Source organism: Diceros bicornis, chromosome 21, assembly GCF_020826845.1.
Source record: "Diceros bicornis minor isolate mBicDic1 chromosome 21, mDicBic1.mat.cur, whole genome shotgun sequence".
Taxonomy (NCBI): domain Eukaryota; kingdom Metazoa; phylum Chordata; class Mammalia; order Perissodactyla; family Rhinocerotidae; genus Diceros; species Diceros bicornis.
The window spans coordinates 21865485-21884677 of record NC_080760.1 but is presented as its reverse complement, the minus strand read 5'-3'; the positions used below and the strand labels follow the sequence as shown (position 1 = coordinate 21884677).

At 33.9% G+C, this 19193-nt stretch overlaps 1 protein-coding gene across 8 annotated transcripts in view; it reads right to left on the bottom strand.

Annotated features, from left to right (window-relative positions):
- Positions 1 to 19193, bottom strand: part of RIMS2 (regulating synaptic membrane exocytosis 2) — a 618814-nt gene that overhangs the window by 355491 nt on the left and 244130 nt on the right. The gene's annotated exons all lie outside the window — the stretch shown is intronic.

Genomic DNA, 19193 nt, shown 5'->3' with positions numbered 1-19193 from the left:
TTCAGAGTTAGTAAGAAAGAAGGCAACAATTTCAGATGTGGAAACAAATTTTAGAGATTTAGCATTTATTGTTTCTAGAGATAAAAATCAAGAAGAAATTCATTTCCTGATAGAGGAGTGTGTAGAGGAGGGAGAAATTGTGGTAACTGATTGAGAATAAATAATTCCCAAGAAACAGCATTAAGGACCTAGATGAGCCCAGATAGCCTAATTTAATATTACTACAGACAATGCAGTTTTTCTCAGCAATCTGGAGACGTTATCCATGAAAATGCTAGACCCTGTGTTTTGGTTTAGTTTCTTTTCTTTGTGAGGAAGATTAGCCCTGGGCTAACATCCCTGCCCATCTTCCTCCATTTTATATGGGACTCTGCCACAGCACGGCTTGACAAGCGCTGCGTTGGTCCGCGCCTGGGATCCGAACCTGTGAACCCAAGGCCACCGAAGCGGAGTGCGTGCACTTAACCGCTACACCACAGGGCCAGGACCAGACCTTGTATTTTTTAAGGCCTATGCTACACCTGGTACTCCTGCCTATTTCCTTCACTGATATAGGGAAGTTTTATACCTAGTTGAAAGAAGGAAGGAGGGAAAGAAGGGAGGGAGGGAGGGAGGGAGGACAGAGGAAAGAAAGGAAGGATGGGGGAAAGGAAGGAAGGATAAAGGAAGGGAGGAAGAGAGGGAGGGAGGGAGAGAAAGGAGGGAAGAAACAAACTTCTGGTATGAGCATACTTGTTTAAAATACACTTATTCTATAATTGTTTTTGTCAAATTAACACATGCACCTCCCAGCAGCAGCTATGGTTAAGATTGTTCAACTTTTTTTATTAAGGTTTTGCTCTTGAATCATTTCATTCCCACTTATGAATGCATTGAACTGTCACTGCCTAAAAAACTTGGTGAAAATACTTTGGCATTATCTCTTAAAGTTGAACATATGAATGGAATATATTTAAGAGCAACTCCTACGTATGTACAACAGGAGATATATACAAGAATGTTCTTAGAAGCATTTTCACAATAGCAAAAATTTAGAAACAATCCAAATGCCCATCAGTGGGAGAGTGGATTAAAAATTGTGATATAGTCACACTATGGAATAGCATACAGCAGTCAAAATAAATGAACTACCACAACCCATAACAATATGTTGCAATGTAAAATTAAGTGGAAAAAACTGAACAATAAAGTTTCACAAAGATACAGATAAAACTAATGCTTTTTAGGAATACATACATATATAAGAAACATATAAAAAAGGAAAGCAAAGGAATGATGAACATGGGTTCAATATAATAACTGCCACAAACTAGAGGAGACAGGGAAATGGGATGAGGTAAGAAAATGGTTAGATGTAAATTATCGTCAAGGTTCCAGCTTTTGTTTGGGATGGTAGCTTCATGTGTGATTATTAAATTATTATAAAATAATTAACAGGTCCCTAAATAGCTAGTATAAGGTTTTCCTTACTGCCATAAACAACTACAAAACTGGGCAGAATAGATAAAACAATCACTTTAAAGCACTGGACACGACACAAGGTGGAGAGTCTTGAGAAAGAAAAAGCATATAATGTAAGCTTCACACTAGGCTTCTCCCTAGAAACAATTTCACAACTGTAGCATGAGGAATTTGAGCCTAGGCAGACAGCACAGGGCTTACAGAGCATAAGAAACAGTCTGTTGTTAAAAACAGAGATTAGAATTCAAGTTTGCTAATGCAGTGGGAACTTGTGATGCAAGTTACTAGAGAGAAGGGAACTAAGAAGAAACTCCAGAAATAAGCATAGAGTTTTTACTCAAATTCCTGCCCATATCCCAAGCTATACAAATGGCAGCCTTTCTGGAGCCTGGGAGACTGCACCAGCTGAGGCCTGAGAGATGAAGAGAAATTTCAGTAGTCACATAGTATTATGAAACTCTCTGATCAAGCAGGCTTGGAGAGATATTTGTGAAAATCTCAAGACATTCAGTTGAGACCCCAGAAAGGTCATGCATTAAGAGTAAGAAACCATACCCTAGGAGTAAGAGCTGTGCCCTATGACAAAGGTAAAAAGTAAACAGGACTGTCCAAGCAAGCCTAAGACCAAGCTCTGACAAGATCAAGGTGATCCTCCTTAATTTAACAGCCTGACCAAAAAAATAAGCATTCTTTAGATGAAAACATAATGTAGAATCTCCATAATGTGTCATTTATAATGTTCAGCATACAATGAAGTATTAAAAGACATGCAAAGAGGCAAGAAAATGAATCCATAACCAAAAGAACTAAAAGTCAACAGCAGTCCTACAGACGACCAGGATATTGCAATTAGCAGACAGGAACTTCAAGATAACTACAATGAATATGTCAAAGAATTTAGTGGAGAGGTGGATATGGTAGGGAAACACAGGGGAAATTTCAGCAGATTAATGGAAGCTTGAAAAAAAAACAAGCCAAGCGTCAATTCTAGAACTGAAACATGCAATAAAGTTGCATGAAGAGAAGTTGCATGAAGAGAGGTTTGGAATACATTGCACATGTTTAACAACAGAATGGAATAAAAATAGTAGAGAGTGAACTCAAAACACATTATCAGAAAGTACAGACTGAGCACAGGAAGAGAAAAAATGAAGAAAACAGAACAGAGCATGTGAGATTGGTGGGCAATATCAAACAGTCCAACATATATGCAATTGGAGTCATAGAGGGAAGGGGGAAACAGCTGGGGCAGAGGAAATATTTAAAGAGATAATGATCAACGTTTTTCAAAATTGATGACTAATATCAACCCATAAATCCAAGCAACTCAGTGAACCACAATGAGAATAAATATAAAGAAAAACACACCTAAATACTTCAAATTCAAATTGCTGAAAACAAAAGACAAAGAGATATATTAAAGGCAACCAGAGAAAAAGGACACAATACCTACAGGATAAAAACAATAAAAATTACAACTGACTTCTCTCCACAAAAGTGGAGGCCAGAAGACAACTGAATGACATATTTTAAGTGCTGAAAGAAAAAAAAATTCACCTAAATCTATATCTAATCTGTAATTAAATACACTTCCAAGAAATGAAAGCAAAAATAAAGATTTTTTTAACCTACAAGGCTGAAAGAATTCAACACTAGTAGACGCAATCAACATAAAATACTAATAGAAGTTCTTCAGGTAGAAGCCAAAAAGAGGCCTATATCTGGAGAGAGGAATGAAGAGAATGAAAACCAGTAAATATGTAGGTAATTATAAAAGGCTCTTTTTGCAAATCAAAAAAGTTGATAATTTAATGCAAAATTAACAATACTGTATGCTAAAGTTTATAATATTTGCATAGAGTAAAATATATAATGATAATAGTACAAAGGGCAAGGAAGGTAAAAATGAAATTATACTGTCACAACATTTATTTATGGCATATGAATGTTATAATATCAATTCATGGTAGAATTACAAATTAAGAATGCATATTATAACCCCAAAATCAACACTTTAAAAAAAGTTACAGTTATGGGGCCGGCCAGGGGGCATAGCGGTTAAGTGCGTGTGCTCCACTTCAGCGGCCGAGGGTTCGCAGGTTTGGACCCCAAGCGTGCACCGACGCACCGCTTGTCAAGCCATGCTGTGGCAGCATCCCATAAAAAGTAGAGGAAGATGGTCATGGATGTTAGCCCAGGGCCAATCCTCCTCAGCAAAAAGAGGAGGATTGGCATTGGACGTTATCTCAGGGCTGATCTTCCTCCACCCCCAAAAAAGTTACATTTAAAAACCTATTAGAGGAGATAAAATGAAATGCCAAAAACTTATTAATAAATCAAATCAAAGGATACAAAAAAATAAATGAACCAATGGAAAAAAAGAGAGAAAGAAAACAGCAAGCTGATAAAGTCCCACTACATCAGTAATTACATGAAATGTACATGGATTGAGCAATCCAATCAAAAAGCAGTGAGACTAGAGAAAAATCAGGATGCTCTCATATGCTGTTTCAAATACATACATACACATACACACACACACACACACCCCTTTATATATAAGGAAACCAATAGGTTAAAAAATGGGAAAGGATATTCTACACAAATACTCATCATAACAAAGCCAGCACAGCTACAATAATATTAGACAAAATATAATCCAAGAAAAAAACATTACCCAAGTTAAACAGGGAAATTTCACAACAATAAAGGTTATATTTATAAAAAACCATAATAATTATAAAATTTATGTATCCAATTAACAGAGCAACAAAATACATGAAACAAAAAATGGTAGACTAAAATAAGAAACAGACAAATATACAATCATAGATGGATTTTTAACACTCTTTTCTCAGTAAATGATAGAAAGAAGACAAAAATTAATAGGAATATAGAAAATTTGAGACCATAAGAAAAGAAAATTACAAGCCAATATCCCTGATGAGCATACAAGCAAAAATCCTCAACAAAGTATTAGCAAACTGAATTCAACAATACATTACAAAGATCATACACCATGATCAAGCAGGATTTATTCCAGGGATGCAAGGATGGTTCGACATCTACAAACCAATCAAAACGATACAACACATTAACAAAATGAAGAATAAAAAACATACAATCATCTCAACAGATGGAGGAAAGCATTGGACAAAGTACAACACCGATTTCATGACAAAAACTCTCAAGAAAGTGAGTATAGAGAGAACATACCTCAACATAATAAAGGCCATAAACGACAAGCCCACAGCTAACACCACAACTGACAGTGAAAAACTGAAAGCTTTTCCTCTCAGATTAGAAAAAAGAAAATGAAGCCTACTCCTGCCACTTTTATTCAACATTGTACTGGAAGTCCTAGTCCGAGCAATTAGGCAAGAAAAAGAAATAAAGGCATCCAAATTGGAAAGAAAGAAGTAAAATTGCCTCTATTTGCAGAAGGCATGATATTATATATAGAAAATCCTAAAGACTCCACCAAAAAACTGTTAGAAATAATAAACAAATTCAGCAAAGTTGCAGCATAGAAAATCAATATTCAAAAATCAGTTCCATTTCTATACACTAGTAACAAACTATCAAAAAGAGAAATTAAGAAGAAAATCCCATTTACAATTGCATCAAAAAGAATAAAATACCTAGGAATAAATTTGACCACAGAAGTGAAAGACCTATACATTTGAAACTATAAAACACTGATAAAAGAAATTGAAAGAGACACAAATAAATGGAAAGACATGCTCTGCTCATGGAATGGAAGAAGTAACATTGTTAAAATGTCCACACTACCTAAAGCCATCTACAGATTCAACGCAAGCCTATCAAAATTCCAATGGCATTTTCTACAGAAGTAGAACAAACAATCCTAAAATTTGCATAAAACCACCAAAGACCCCCGAATAACCAAAGCAATCTTGAGAAAGAACAAAGCTGGGGGCATCACGCATCCTGATTTCAAACTGTATTACAAAGCTATAGTAATCAAAAGAGTATGGCATTGGCATAAAAACAGACACACAGATTAATGGAACAGAACGTACAGCCCAGAAATAAACCTATGCATATTTAGTCAATTAATTTATGACAAAGGAGCCAAGAATATGCAATGGGGAAAGAGTAGTCTCTTCAATAAATAGTGTTGGGAAAACTGGACAGCCACATACAAAAGAATGAAACTGGACCACTATCTTACATTGTACACAAAAATCAACTCAAACGGATTATAGACTTGAACGTAAGACCTGAAACCATAAAACTCCTAGAAGAAAACACAGGTGGTAAGCTCCTTGACATCAATCTTGGTGATGACTTTTCGGATTTGACAACAAAAGCAAAAGCAATGAAAGCAAAAATAAACAAGTGGGACTACATCAAACTAAAGCTTCTGTACAACAATGGAAACCATCAACAAAATGAAAAGGCAGCCTATGGAATGGGAGAAAATATTTTCAAATCATATATCTGATAAGGTGTTAATATCCAAAATATATAAAGAAGTCATACAACTCAGTGACAAAAATATACAGAATCCAATTAAAAAATGGGCAGAGGATCTGAATAGACATTTTTCCAAAGAAGACAACAAATGGCCAACAGGTCCACACAGTGTGCTTAACATCACTAATCATCAGGGAAATGCAAATCAAAACCATAAAGAGCTATCACCTTACACCTGGTAGAAGGGCTATTATTAAAACACAAGAAACCGGCCGGCGCTGTGGCTTAGCGGTTAGGGGCACGTGCTCCACTGCTGGCGGCCCAGGTTCGGATCCCGGGCGCGCACTGAAGCACCGCTTCTCCGGCCATGCTGGGGCCGCATCCCACATACAGCAACTAGAGGGATGCGCAGCTATGACATACAACTATCTACTGGGGCTTTGGGGGAAAAAATAAATAAATAAATAAAATCATAAAATAAAATAAAACACAAGAAAGAACAAGTGTTGCTGAGGATGTGGAGAAAAGGAAACCCTTGTGTACTGTTGGTGGGAACATAAATTGGTTCAGCTGTTATGGAAAACAGTATGGAGGTTCCTCAAAAAGTTAAAAATAGAACTACTGTATGATCTAGCAATTCCACTTCTGAGTATTTATCCGAAGGAAATGAAAACACTAACTTGAAAACATATCCACACCCCCATGTTCACTGCAGCATTATTTACAATAGCCAAGACAGAAGCAACCTAAGTGTCAACCGATGGATGAGTGGATAAAGAAAATGTGATATATATAGATATAGATATATATAATATATATGTGATACACATACACATACACAATGGAATATTATTCGGTAACAAAAAAGAAGGAAATTCTACCACTTACAACAACATGGATGGACCTTGAGGGCATTATGCTAAGTGAAATAAGTCAGACAAAGAAAGACAAATACTGTATGATCTCACTTATATGTGAATCTAAAAAAGAGGAAAAAACATGAACTCATAGATATGAGAAGAAATGGGTGGGTGTCAGAGGTGGGGGAGGGGAATGGGTAAAGGTGGTCAAAAGGTACAAATTTGCAGTTATGAGATAAATAAGGGGCCAGCCCCGTGGCTTAGGAGTTAGGTGCGCACGCTCCGCTGCTGGCGGCCCGGGTTCGGATCCTGGGCGCGCACTGACGCACCGCTTCTCCGGCCACGCTGAGGCCGCGTCCCACATACAACAAATAGAAGGATGTGCAGCTATGACAAACAACTATCCACTGGGGCTTTGGGGGGAAAAAAATAAATAAAATTATAAAAATAAATAAATAAATAAATAAATACTACGGATGTAATGTACAGTGTGGTTACTATAGTTAACAATACTGTATTCTATATTTGAAAGTTGCTAAGAGAGTAAATCTTAAAAAGTTCTCATTACAAGATAAAAAAATTTGGAACTGTGTGGTGATGGATGTTAACTTATTTTAGTAATCATGTATGATCATGTATGTATGTAGTAATACAACATAATGTTTTGATATATATATATATCATAATATGATATATTGTAGGAATACAATATATCATATATATATGATATATTATGTTGTATTCCTACAACTAATACAATGTTATATGTCAATTGCATCTCCGTTTAAAAAAGAATTACTATATAAAAATAAAAGTTAGAAAATTAAAATATAACCATGAACCAAGGAATGCAAGAGGCTTCTAGAAGCTGAGAGCAGCCCCCAGCTGACAGCTAGCAAGGAAACACAGACCTCAGTCTACAACCACAAAGAACTGGGTTCTGCCAACAATCTTAATGAACTTGGAAGTGGATTCTTCCCATGACCTTCCAGTTAAAAGCCCAGGCTGTGCAACACTTTGATTCAACCTTATGAGACCCTAAGCAGAGAACTCAAGATTAGCCTGCCTGGACTTCTGACCTATAAAACTCCAGGATAAAAAACAGATATTGTTTTAACCCACTAAGCTTGTCATAATAGTAAACTAATATACGATGCACTTTATAGAGTAATGAATCTTCTTTACATAAGCCAACATGAACAAAAATTATTAGAAAGAGAAAATTAAAAGATTCATATGCTCATGCAGGTGAAGAATTCCATATAATCTTTGGACTGTATTATCAAATTGCAGTACCACTTTTCATGGAAACTGCTCATCTATATATTTGTTGTAATCCAGTGGTAAAGGATATAATAAGCATTTCCTTAGCTCTGTGGGCTTCATGGGAAATACAGTAATATTCTTTGAAGCACACATTGGTCTAAGTGTATTTTCATCACCAGATTTACATTTTGTGCAAATAGTTTTATAACAGCTGTTTAATTTCTTGAGAAAAGGTAATGTATCCTATTTCACCAAATTTTGTTTCAATTATTAAGATATAACCAGCAAAACCCAAAGAACTAATGTCAGAAATTCATTGCAAAAAATACATTGTGGCATTGGAGAATCTATTAATTTAAAAGATGGGCCATGATTACAAATAATTATCATCAAATTTTCAGCACACACTGTTTATTTCTTATACTGTGATCGATACCAGTTGAAGAATCAATTGGTGACTACTCTCAGAAAGTGGAATTTTTTCTTTAGCCTACTCATTCTCATCACAAACATTATCAAATTTCCTTTAAAATTTTCCTGTGAAATTATCTTTGAAATGGATGCCCATCCAACTAAAAGGTGAATAATAAATATGATAGCTTTTGTCTCTTCATTATATCTTATCAGACATTTTCTCTTATACTTAGATCAGTTACATCAATCTTGCGTTTTCCGTGAAGAAAGCCTGTGCACATGTTGCTCATATTTTACCATTAGCAATATTTATTAGAACGTAGATAAAGTAGTGGTAAATAAAGAATATTTAAAAGTTACATATTCTCTATATATTCAGATGATACACAGAATTTAATTAGAACATGAGGTTCCCAAACAGCCATTGGACAGCTGGCTATCCAATGACATTTGGAAAAGCACAACAACTTACAGAGAATGAAGTTGAGACTACAAAAGAAGCTACAGACATAATTTCTGCCAGCATAGTGTTTAACAAACACAATTTAAAATATTAACGAACAGATTCTTCTTTTGATAATGGCCCAACAGCTCCCATCGAACTAACCCTCCCAAAGATAATAAGTTCTGGACAAAATATAAACAACAAACTAATTGAAGGCCCTAGAGAATACCGAAAAGAAGACAGACGCTAGGGTACAATTGACATTTGGAAAAAGGGAATGACACTGGGTGAGTTTCCCAATTTTATGACTTTTTGCCAAATCCAGTCAATGCCTGGAGGCTAAATCTATGTTAGAAAACTCAGAGTCTTACGATCTTGAAAACGAAAGGAAAGACTTTGAGCAAATACAAAAGGTGGAAAGTGAGACAAATGACAAAAAGAAAGCTACAGAAAGGAAAAATAAAATTCTGAGTATAATAAACACTGCCCAAATCTTATGCAAGCACAGGAAGACTTCAATCAGCTAAGCTAAAATTAAAATAATTAAACTAAAATTTCAGCGGCTGTACCTCAAAGGAAACAAAGTCTGTAGCTCAAGCTCAGCCAAGTTAACTTCCTGCTTTAAAAATAATCAGCACTCTTCAGAACAGATTTCAGAGTCTATATAAAGTATTGTTAACCATGTCCAAGATATAATTAAAAATTACTTGATATATTAAGAAATAAGAAAATATGATCCATACCCAAGAGAAAAAACAATCAATGGAGACTGACTGAGAGATAATCCAGATGTTAAAAATTAGCAGAAAAGGATTTTAAGGCTACTATAATAACTATTTTAAAGGAAGTAAAGGTAATATGCTCATAATGAGTGAAAAGTTAGGAAATCTTGACAGAGAAATAGTGACTATAAAAAATAACCAAATGGAAATTTTAGAACAAAAAAAGTATGTGTCTGAAATAAAAAATTCCCTACATAAGCTTTTTAACTGATAGCAGATTATGAAAGAAAGAATCAATGAATTTAAAAATTACTTAATCTGAAGAAAAGAGAAAAATTGAAAAAATTACAAGAATTTCTGGTATCATTTATAAAAGGCCTAATATATAAATAATTGAGGAATCAGAAGGAAAAGAGAGAGAAAGGGGGATAGAAAAAAATGCTAGAACCTATCAAATTAGGTAAAATATATAAATTTACAGACTTAAGAAACAGAGCAAACCCAAAGAAGATAAATACAATAAAAACCACATAGGCCGGCCCCGTGGCTTAGCAGTTAAGTGCGCGCGCCCTACTACTGGCGGCCCGGGTTCGGATCCCGGGCGCGCACCGACGCACCGCTTCTCTGGCCATGCTGAGGCTGCGTCCCACATACAGCAACTAAAAGGATGTGCAACTAGGACATACAACTATCTACTGGGGCTTTGGGGAAAAAAAAAGGAGGAGGATTGGCAATAGATGTTAGCTCAGAGCCAGTCTTCCTCAGCAAAAAGAGGAGGATTAGCACAGATGTCAGCTCAGGGCTGATCTTCCTCACCAAAAAAAAAAAAAAAAAAAAAACCATATATAGGGACATCGCAGCAAAACTGCTAAAAATTAGCAGAAAATTTTGAAAGCCAGCTGAGAAAAACAACACGTTAAGTACAAAGAACAACAATTTAAAGTACCACTGACTTGTCACCATAAATTTCTTGCTTTTCATCAGAAACTATGGAAGCCTCTTTAAACTGCAAAAATTTAAAAACAAAAAAAGATGGTCAACACAGAATCCTATATCCAGCAAAAATATTCACAAATAATGAAGACTAAATAAAGATTCTTTTTCAGATAAGAGTAAATGGAAGTGGATAGCTGCACTTCAAGAAATGCTAAAGGAAGTTCTCCAGGCTGAGGAAAGGTATATCAAATGGAAACTTGGATCTTCAGGAAGAAAAACAATTAAAATGGTAAGACAAAGAATAAGATAAGAATAGTAGTCAGTGAAATAGTAGACAAACAATAGAGAAAATCAACAAAGCTAAAAAATAATATATAGATAAACTCCTATGTAAACTGATCAAGCAAACAAGAGAAAGATCACAAATTACAAAATACCAATATCAAAAAGAAGGATTATCACTATAGATTCCACAGACATTAAAAAAAAAGGAAAATTATAAAATTTATAACAACAAATTAATCAACTTAGATAAAATGGCCAATTTCTTGAAAAACACAACTTACCACAACAAAGATTAAAGAAAATCTAAATAGCCCTATTTACCTAAAAGAAATAGAATTCTTTATCAAAACTTTCACACAAAGAAAACTTCACATCCAAATGGTTTCACTGGTGAATTCTATCACATATTTAAGGAAGAAATAACACCAATCTTACACCAATTGTTGACAAAATAGAGTAGAAGTAAAAAAATCTCAACTAGTGTTATGAGGTAGAAAAACCCTAACGCCAAAATCTGTCAATGACTTTTCAATAAAAGAAAATGACACAATTGCTCTCATGAACACAGATGAAAAAATCCTTATCAAAATAGTATAAAATCTAAACCAGCAATATACAAAATAGATAATATCCCACAACCAAGTGGGATTTAATCCAGAAATGCAAAGTTGAGTTAATATTCAAAACTCAACTAATATAATTAGCAATACTAATGGAATAAGGGACAAGAATCACGATCATTTAAAAATAACTGCAGAAAAAGCATTTCACAAAACGCAAACTCATTCACGACTTTTTTAAAAACTGTTAATAAACCAATGGACTCTCACAACTTCTGTTTAACATTGTACTATTGGTCCTAAGCATTATAATAAGACAAGAAAAAGAAATAAAAAGTATAAATATTGGAAAAGAAGTATAACCGTCTCAATTTACAGAAGACATGATTGTTTACACAGGATATCATAACAAATCTACAAGACAACTATTAGAACTAGTAAGTAAATTTGGCAAGGTCAAAAGATACAATGATAATATTAAAAATAAATTAAATATTTACATACTAGCAGAAAACAACTAGAAACTAAAATTTAAAAAATAATTCCATTTATAGTAAGATAAAAAAATTTAAATGCGTATGAAAAAATTAACAAAAGTCATTCAAGACCTCTACCCTTAAAACTATAAAACATTCTTAGATAAATTAAAGAAGACCTAAATAAATGAAGAGATATACCACTGGAAGACTCAATGTTGTTAAGATGTTAATTCTCCCCAAATCAATCTACAGAAATACAAAGCAATCTCAGACTTAATACTAGCAAACTTTTACATCAAAATTAACAAGCTGATTATAATACATATATGAAAATGCAAAGGACCTAGAATATTCAGCATATCTTAAAAAAGAATAAAGGTGGAGAACTTACATTATCTAACTTCAAGATTACTACTGGGGTATTGCATAAAGATAGACAAATAGCTCAATGGAAAAGGATAGCCCAGAAATTTAACCACACCTATACAATTGTTTAATTCTCTACAAAGGTGACAAAGCAATCCAATTGAAAGTAGAAGTCGTTAAGTCTTTTCAGCAAACACTGATGAAACACTGGATATTCATCTGGAAAAACATGAATCTTGACCTCTACCTCACACTATATACACAAAAATTAATGTGATAGATTGTATACCTAAACTGAAAAGCCACAACTCTAAAGTTTCTGGAAGATACAAAGGAGGACAGTTTCATGAGTTAGAGACTGGCAAAGGATTTTTAGACAGCATACAGAAAACAAAAACCGTAAGAGAAAAAAATTGATAAATTAGATTTCATCAAAATTAAAACTTCTGCTCATCTAAAGGCACTGTTAAGAAAATAAACAGGCAAGCCAGAGACTGGGAAAAAATACTGACGAAGTATATATCTGACAAATGACTGCTATCCAGGATAGACAAGGAACGTATACAACTCACTTATAAAAACAAAAACCTAATTTTTTTTTTAATTTGAAAAGACACTTGACAAAGGAAGATGTACAAATGGCCAATGAGCACATGAAAAAGTGCTTGACACTGTTAGTCATCAGGCAAACACAAAATAATATCATAACGAGATGCCATTATAAACTCACCAAAATGACAAAACGTAAAATGACTTATATCATCAAATCTTGGAAAGTGTGTGGAACCACCTGAACTCTCAAACATATTTGGTGGGAGTTTAAAACGTACAACTCTTTTTTAAAACGGTCTGACTGGGGCTGGCCCAGTGGATCAAGTGGTTAAGTGCGGGTGCTCCGCTTTGGCAGCCCGGGGTTCGCGGGTTGGGATCCCAGGCGTGCACCTACACACCGCTTATCACGCCATGCTGTGGCAGCGTCCCATATAAAGTAGAGGAAGATGGGCACAGAAGTTAGCTCAGGGCCAATCTTCCTCAGCAATAAAAAAAAAGAGGAGGATCAGTATAGGATGGTAGCTCAGGGCTGATCTCCCTCACAAAAAAACAAATAAATAAAATAAAATGGTCTGACTACACACACCTACCCTGTGACCCATGATTTCCTATTGTAGGTATTCATCCAAGAGAAATAAAAATATACGTCCACAAAATGACTGATTGTATATGAGAGTGTGGTATATTCATAAAATGGAATATTACTCAGCAATAAAAGGGAAACTACTCATACATGCAACAATATGGATGAATTTTTAAAAATTATGCTGATTATAAGTCTTTTATAAAAGAGTATGTTCTGGGGCCGGCCCGGTGGCGCAAGCGGTTAAGTGCGCGCATTCCGCTGCGGCGGCCCGGGGTTCGCTGGTTCGGATCCCGGGCGCGCACCGACGCACTGCTTGGCAAGCCATGCTGTGGCGGCGTCCCATATAAAGTGGAGGAAGATGGGCACAGATGTTAGCCCAGGGCCGTCTTCCTCAGCAAAAAAAGAGGAGGATTGGCGGATGTTAGCACAGGGCTGATCTCCTCACAAAAAAAAAAAAAAAAAAAGAGTATGTTCTATATGATTTCAAGTACCTGAAGTTTTAGAACAGACAAAGCTAATCTATACTAGGCAAAAAACCCCAGAACAATATTTGGTTCTGGACCCTGAGGGGAGCCGGTATTGACTGGAAAGAAGCATGAGGGATATGATAAGATCGGGAATTCAGAGGTTAATCAACATATAGTCCCTAAATCAAGAAGCTCACAGTATAATGACACTACAAATATCACATAGCCAGTAAGTAGCAGACCCAAAATATGAACACAACTCCTGTGTTCAACACTACACAATGTAAAGCTACCATAACAGTTGTAGAAAAGTCAGGCGCAAATCAATGTTTAATTAAACATGGCAGCTCTTCTTGCCATTTTCTATTACGTCTAGCTCTGACATTTCAAAGGTCACAAAATGAGATGGAAAGTTTAAACAAGTTTAAGTGAGAAGTCCTGAGTTTTATTTAAATTAGCAGCTGAAAATTGTGTTTCTTAGACCCTAATGTGGGTCCCATGTCCCACTTTCTAAACCAGAGCTGCTCCACTTTTACCTGGTTTACAGATTTAGATTCTGAAGGAAGTGTTCTTTGCTAAAAAACAAAAAAATAAACAAACAAAAAGTATAGTTTGAAAAACACCAGGCAAAATAAAAAGCCCTCATGTTTTAAGATACTACAATTTTAAAGTGCAATGGCTTTTTCCATTTTGCCCAAAAAGAAGTGTTCACACACGTTTCTGAGATAGTTAAAACTTCCCAAATTCAGAAGCTAAATTCAAATTGTGGATCAGCCCTAGGAATTCTTTTGTTAGGTATATGAATCTTTGTAAGTAATTCATAAATGGATATGAAGATAGCCCATAGCACATATGAAACATATCCATTTTACTATTCAGTGAATAGTGCCAGAATTAAACAGAAAGAAGTTTACCAGTAATTATCTTCTTTGAGTTTTCTAGGAGCCTTTCTGATCATATAGAAGTTGATAACAAAAAAGTCTAGTTAACATTTACTTGTCAGTCATCAACGAAAGCAATAGCTTTATAAAAAGCTCTTTCAATAAAGAAAATTCTTGAAGACTGTACATCAGTATCAGATTAAGTATCTATATTAACAATTGTGGTATATAGCTAAGGTCCACAGTAAATACTCTGGTAAAAACATTAATGATACACATCTATGAATCAAAAGTCATTTTCATTGGAAATATAAAGAGACAAATTGTTAAGATAGGCTTTTATGTCTATAACATATAATTATTGTTTTATAACAATTATTATATATATTTAACAAGGTTTATATATGTTCATAAATATATGCATGTATGTGTGTGCATGTGTGTGTGTATTAAACTATTGGGTGCTTTATACTTCAGAACACAGGCTGTTCACGAAATATGTTCCTATCATGAAAAATCGATTGCGCTGTGCTCACACCAACTCCAAACAATGCACGCTGTGCAGATTGCACTCTTAGAGCTATGAAAAGTAAGCATGCTGTTCTTTCAATGTCAAAGTAGTCATTAATGTGCCATGATGAATAACAGGTGTCTGTGCCAAAAATCTTGAACACAAATTGATGGCTTCATTGTAAACCAAAGCAACAGTAAATGCTATGTAAAAGACTAAATACTTCTGATCAAAAACACTACCAGACTAAATAATTAAACACATTTTGCAAAATAAAATTTTATTTAAAATAATATTAATGTTTTAGAACTGTGGGGATGTTTCAGTGGAAAAGAATCCATTTACACTAGGTGAAGTCAAGTTTTACATTTCATTTTTATAATTAGAGCAGCCCTGTAATTCACTGTCAACCACTTTTGAGAGAGAAAAATGGTACTGATAATAACTAGTGGAGGACAGAAGGCATAAACTGGGACTGGTCCAGGCAAACCAGATTATACAGTTAATGTACTTGTAGTTAAAATTAAACACCAAAAAATCCAAAATTCTTTGGTCTACTAAATTTTTTTAATCTTACTTTTAAATATGAAATTCTGCTTATCTCATTATATGTATATGGAAGGGAGAGAAACACTGTTTTTAATATCTTTTCTGAATAAATTCCAGTCCTATTATGCCCCTGTGTGGCCAGCCGGCACAGCAAATTCACTGTCACATATTTGGTGACAAAGAAACAAAGAAATAATTACATCTGGAGGAAAATACATATTTCTTCACTGTACAAGAAAGATTACTAAAAATCAGTAAATGGAAAGCTTAGATGATACTAAGTACATTTTTCCACATTTTTATCACAAAAGATAGTCATCTTTATCATGTTCATTTGAACATTGCTCAAAGCCATTGATTACTAAACGCAGTGAAATCTGTTAAAAATATACCTTCTAGCATCCCAATATTTATGTGTGCTTCCAAAGACAAGATCACAAAATTTAGATTTCATAATGAATTTAGTACTTGAGGACATTTTTACTGGCGACAAAAGCAATTATCTTTGTAGCCTGATTAATTTAATTTAGGAAAAAACGGGTTTATGGTAAGAAAACTTGATAATTTAAGTTAAAGTGGGATTTCATCAAAACCTATCAAGTGGATTGCCAAAGGATGCAGACATTGATTTTTTTTTCTTACTGGACCTTTAATCATTTCATTAGCTGTGAAAAGAGAGGCTATCCTGCCACCTCCTTTATGCACTAAAATGGTACTCAAGAACCACAATGATAAGAGAAAAAGCTAAGAACTTGCAGTTTGAAACATAAGGGTCATGCTATATGGTTTCCAACAAAAAGTTTGTCTATAATATTCTAATGATTTTCACTCATAAATTTCAATTATTCATTGGATAATAAAATACTTAACAATCTATATTAATCTCCGGTTTAATGATTTATGATAACTTAAAATATTATTGATGTTTTTAAAATCTTTGCTCCTTTGACAAGCTGAACTTGGAAACATTTTTGGAGTAATTATTATGGGAGATTTTCATCTTTTAACCTTTTATTGCTAATATGTCATAGAAGTAAACTGCCCTACCATCTGAAAACCTGATGAAAGTTGAATTGCAGATTTAGGAATAAGATTAGTTACCTAGGAAAAATCTCAAGAAAACTCCTTGAATGGGTCCCCTTTTCATAATATTTTGTCTACAAATGATGCATATTACTATTTTAGTAATTTCTCCTAGAAAGCAATTCAGAATAAAATATAATCTAATTGTCCCTATGATGTTATTTTTCGATCAGTTTAAATATCACAGTTAATGTCACAATACAAATACTGAACATTCCATTTCAACTAGTCCAAACAATTAAATGATTACTATTCACGTAATAACAACCAAAACTGTTCTTTCCGGAGGTGATAGTTATATAACTGATGCTTCAAATCTCAAGAGCATTAGTGTCCGCGAAGTTGAAAGGGTCATTATTTTGAAACATTTTTAAAGTTGTTGTAAGATCACATCTTCAGATGACATACTCAGGTCATTCTTTTTCCATGATCTTTTTCTTCAAGAATGATTTTTTGGTCTACATCTTACTTTCTGATTCAATGTTAACTGAAATGTTGATGCCTCGGTACTTGTATTTTTTTAAAGAATCTAAGCAGAATAAGATTGTTAAAAGACCATTGTACCTCATTTGAACATACGTGGAGGCATTAATTGTGAGTTGATATAAACTTATTTTCACTCTTTATACTTCTAAAATAATACCTATTTGTATAACTGGTTTTGACTGATTTTAAAAGTAAATCAAGTAGTTGATTATTTGCAAAGATCAATAGATCTATATGTGAAAAAATGTCGTTTTTTGAAGACTAAAAAGTTAAGAACATATAAAGACAGGGATTGTTTTTTCCCCTAAAACAGAATAAATTCTTTATTGATTAATTGGTAGTTTTGGATAATTTTAGATAAAATATCAAAATATGTTAAATAAGACTGGTTTTACAGAGGCATTAAAAACTTCACAATGTAATGTTTAATTGCAGCAGCATAAAATTCCAGATTTTTAATAATGAGAGCATTGCAATTATAAGCATGCCAACAATAAGAGAAACTTGAAGCCAAAGCAAAAGCATGGTGATAGGGATGTACACAATTCCTTCAAAAAAATAGATATTCTCATATTTTAAAACTAATAACATCTACTTTAAAACTAATTCCATACCATGCTGTTAATAGCACAATTTCTAAAGTGAATATACACCCAGCCCTAATATTAATACTTTAAAACACATAAATTCTTGGCTTTAAAAAAAAGAGAGAAATCAAACAAGGAAAATATTTATAAAGGACAAGTACAAATCCTAAAACTCTGGTAACTTCCAGTCACGGAATTTTTAAGAAAGCCATACTGCCTCTTTTATTTAAATATAACATGCAATACAGATTATTTTTTATCATAAATTACTGACACTCAAGTGATGTATTACTAAATTTTAAAAAAACAGTGTCTTAAAATAAATAGCCTATTATAGAATATCATAACATTTCATATAATTTTACATATTTTAAAATAGTCCAAAAACTAAATACAAAAATATCAAATTAGTTAATTGAACAGAACTGCACTGAGGAAAAGTGAAATTTTACAAAAAATAGATATGTTATTCTATATTCAAAGAAAAGGTCATAGAAATATTCATCATCAGTAAACATTTTAAATGCCAACAAATTTTAAAAGCCTCCTTTTCACTTGCTAAATTACGATATATACTGTGTAATAGCTATTTTTTTTAATCTCTAAAATAGGCTGCTTCACATTGTTCAGAGATCCTAAAAGGAAGAGACCAGCAAAACCATTCAATATTCTATGCACTATTAGTTCTCCCTCAATTTCCAGAAGGTTTCAGTGCATTATCATGTTCACAGAATTCCTTTCTCAGTCTTTCTCCACATATATTTAGTTAAAATGGGGTCTTTTCTATATTTTCTATATAACATTAGAAATTCTCAAAAGGCAAACAACTTAAACAAGGGAAGAACTGGGTGATACAACAGCATTCTTTAACAGGCTATCTCTTTTAGTGTAAGCCAGAGAAACCATCCAGAACATATGTTCATAATTTAACAACCTTCATCACAAAAAAAAATCAGCTTGAAAAAGCAATAGGGATTTATAACAAAGCATCCTTCCAAACTAGCCAACCTAATACTAAGCATTATTAGCAGTTCCATAATACAGCTTGCTTAAAAGTGATTATTGATCTACCCTGCATAGAGAAATGTCTTAGACCTAGAAAACATCTTCCGCATGTTTTACAAAGAGCATGCATGATTGCTAATTCATATTTTCCAACAAATCACATATGATTATATAGCCCCATCCCTATACATGCAATGTAATCCCTGCCATGATCACAAAGAAAAAAAATCTATTAGGTATTTTAAGTTAATC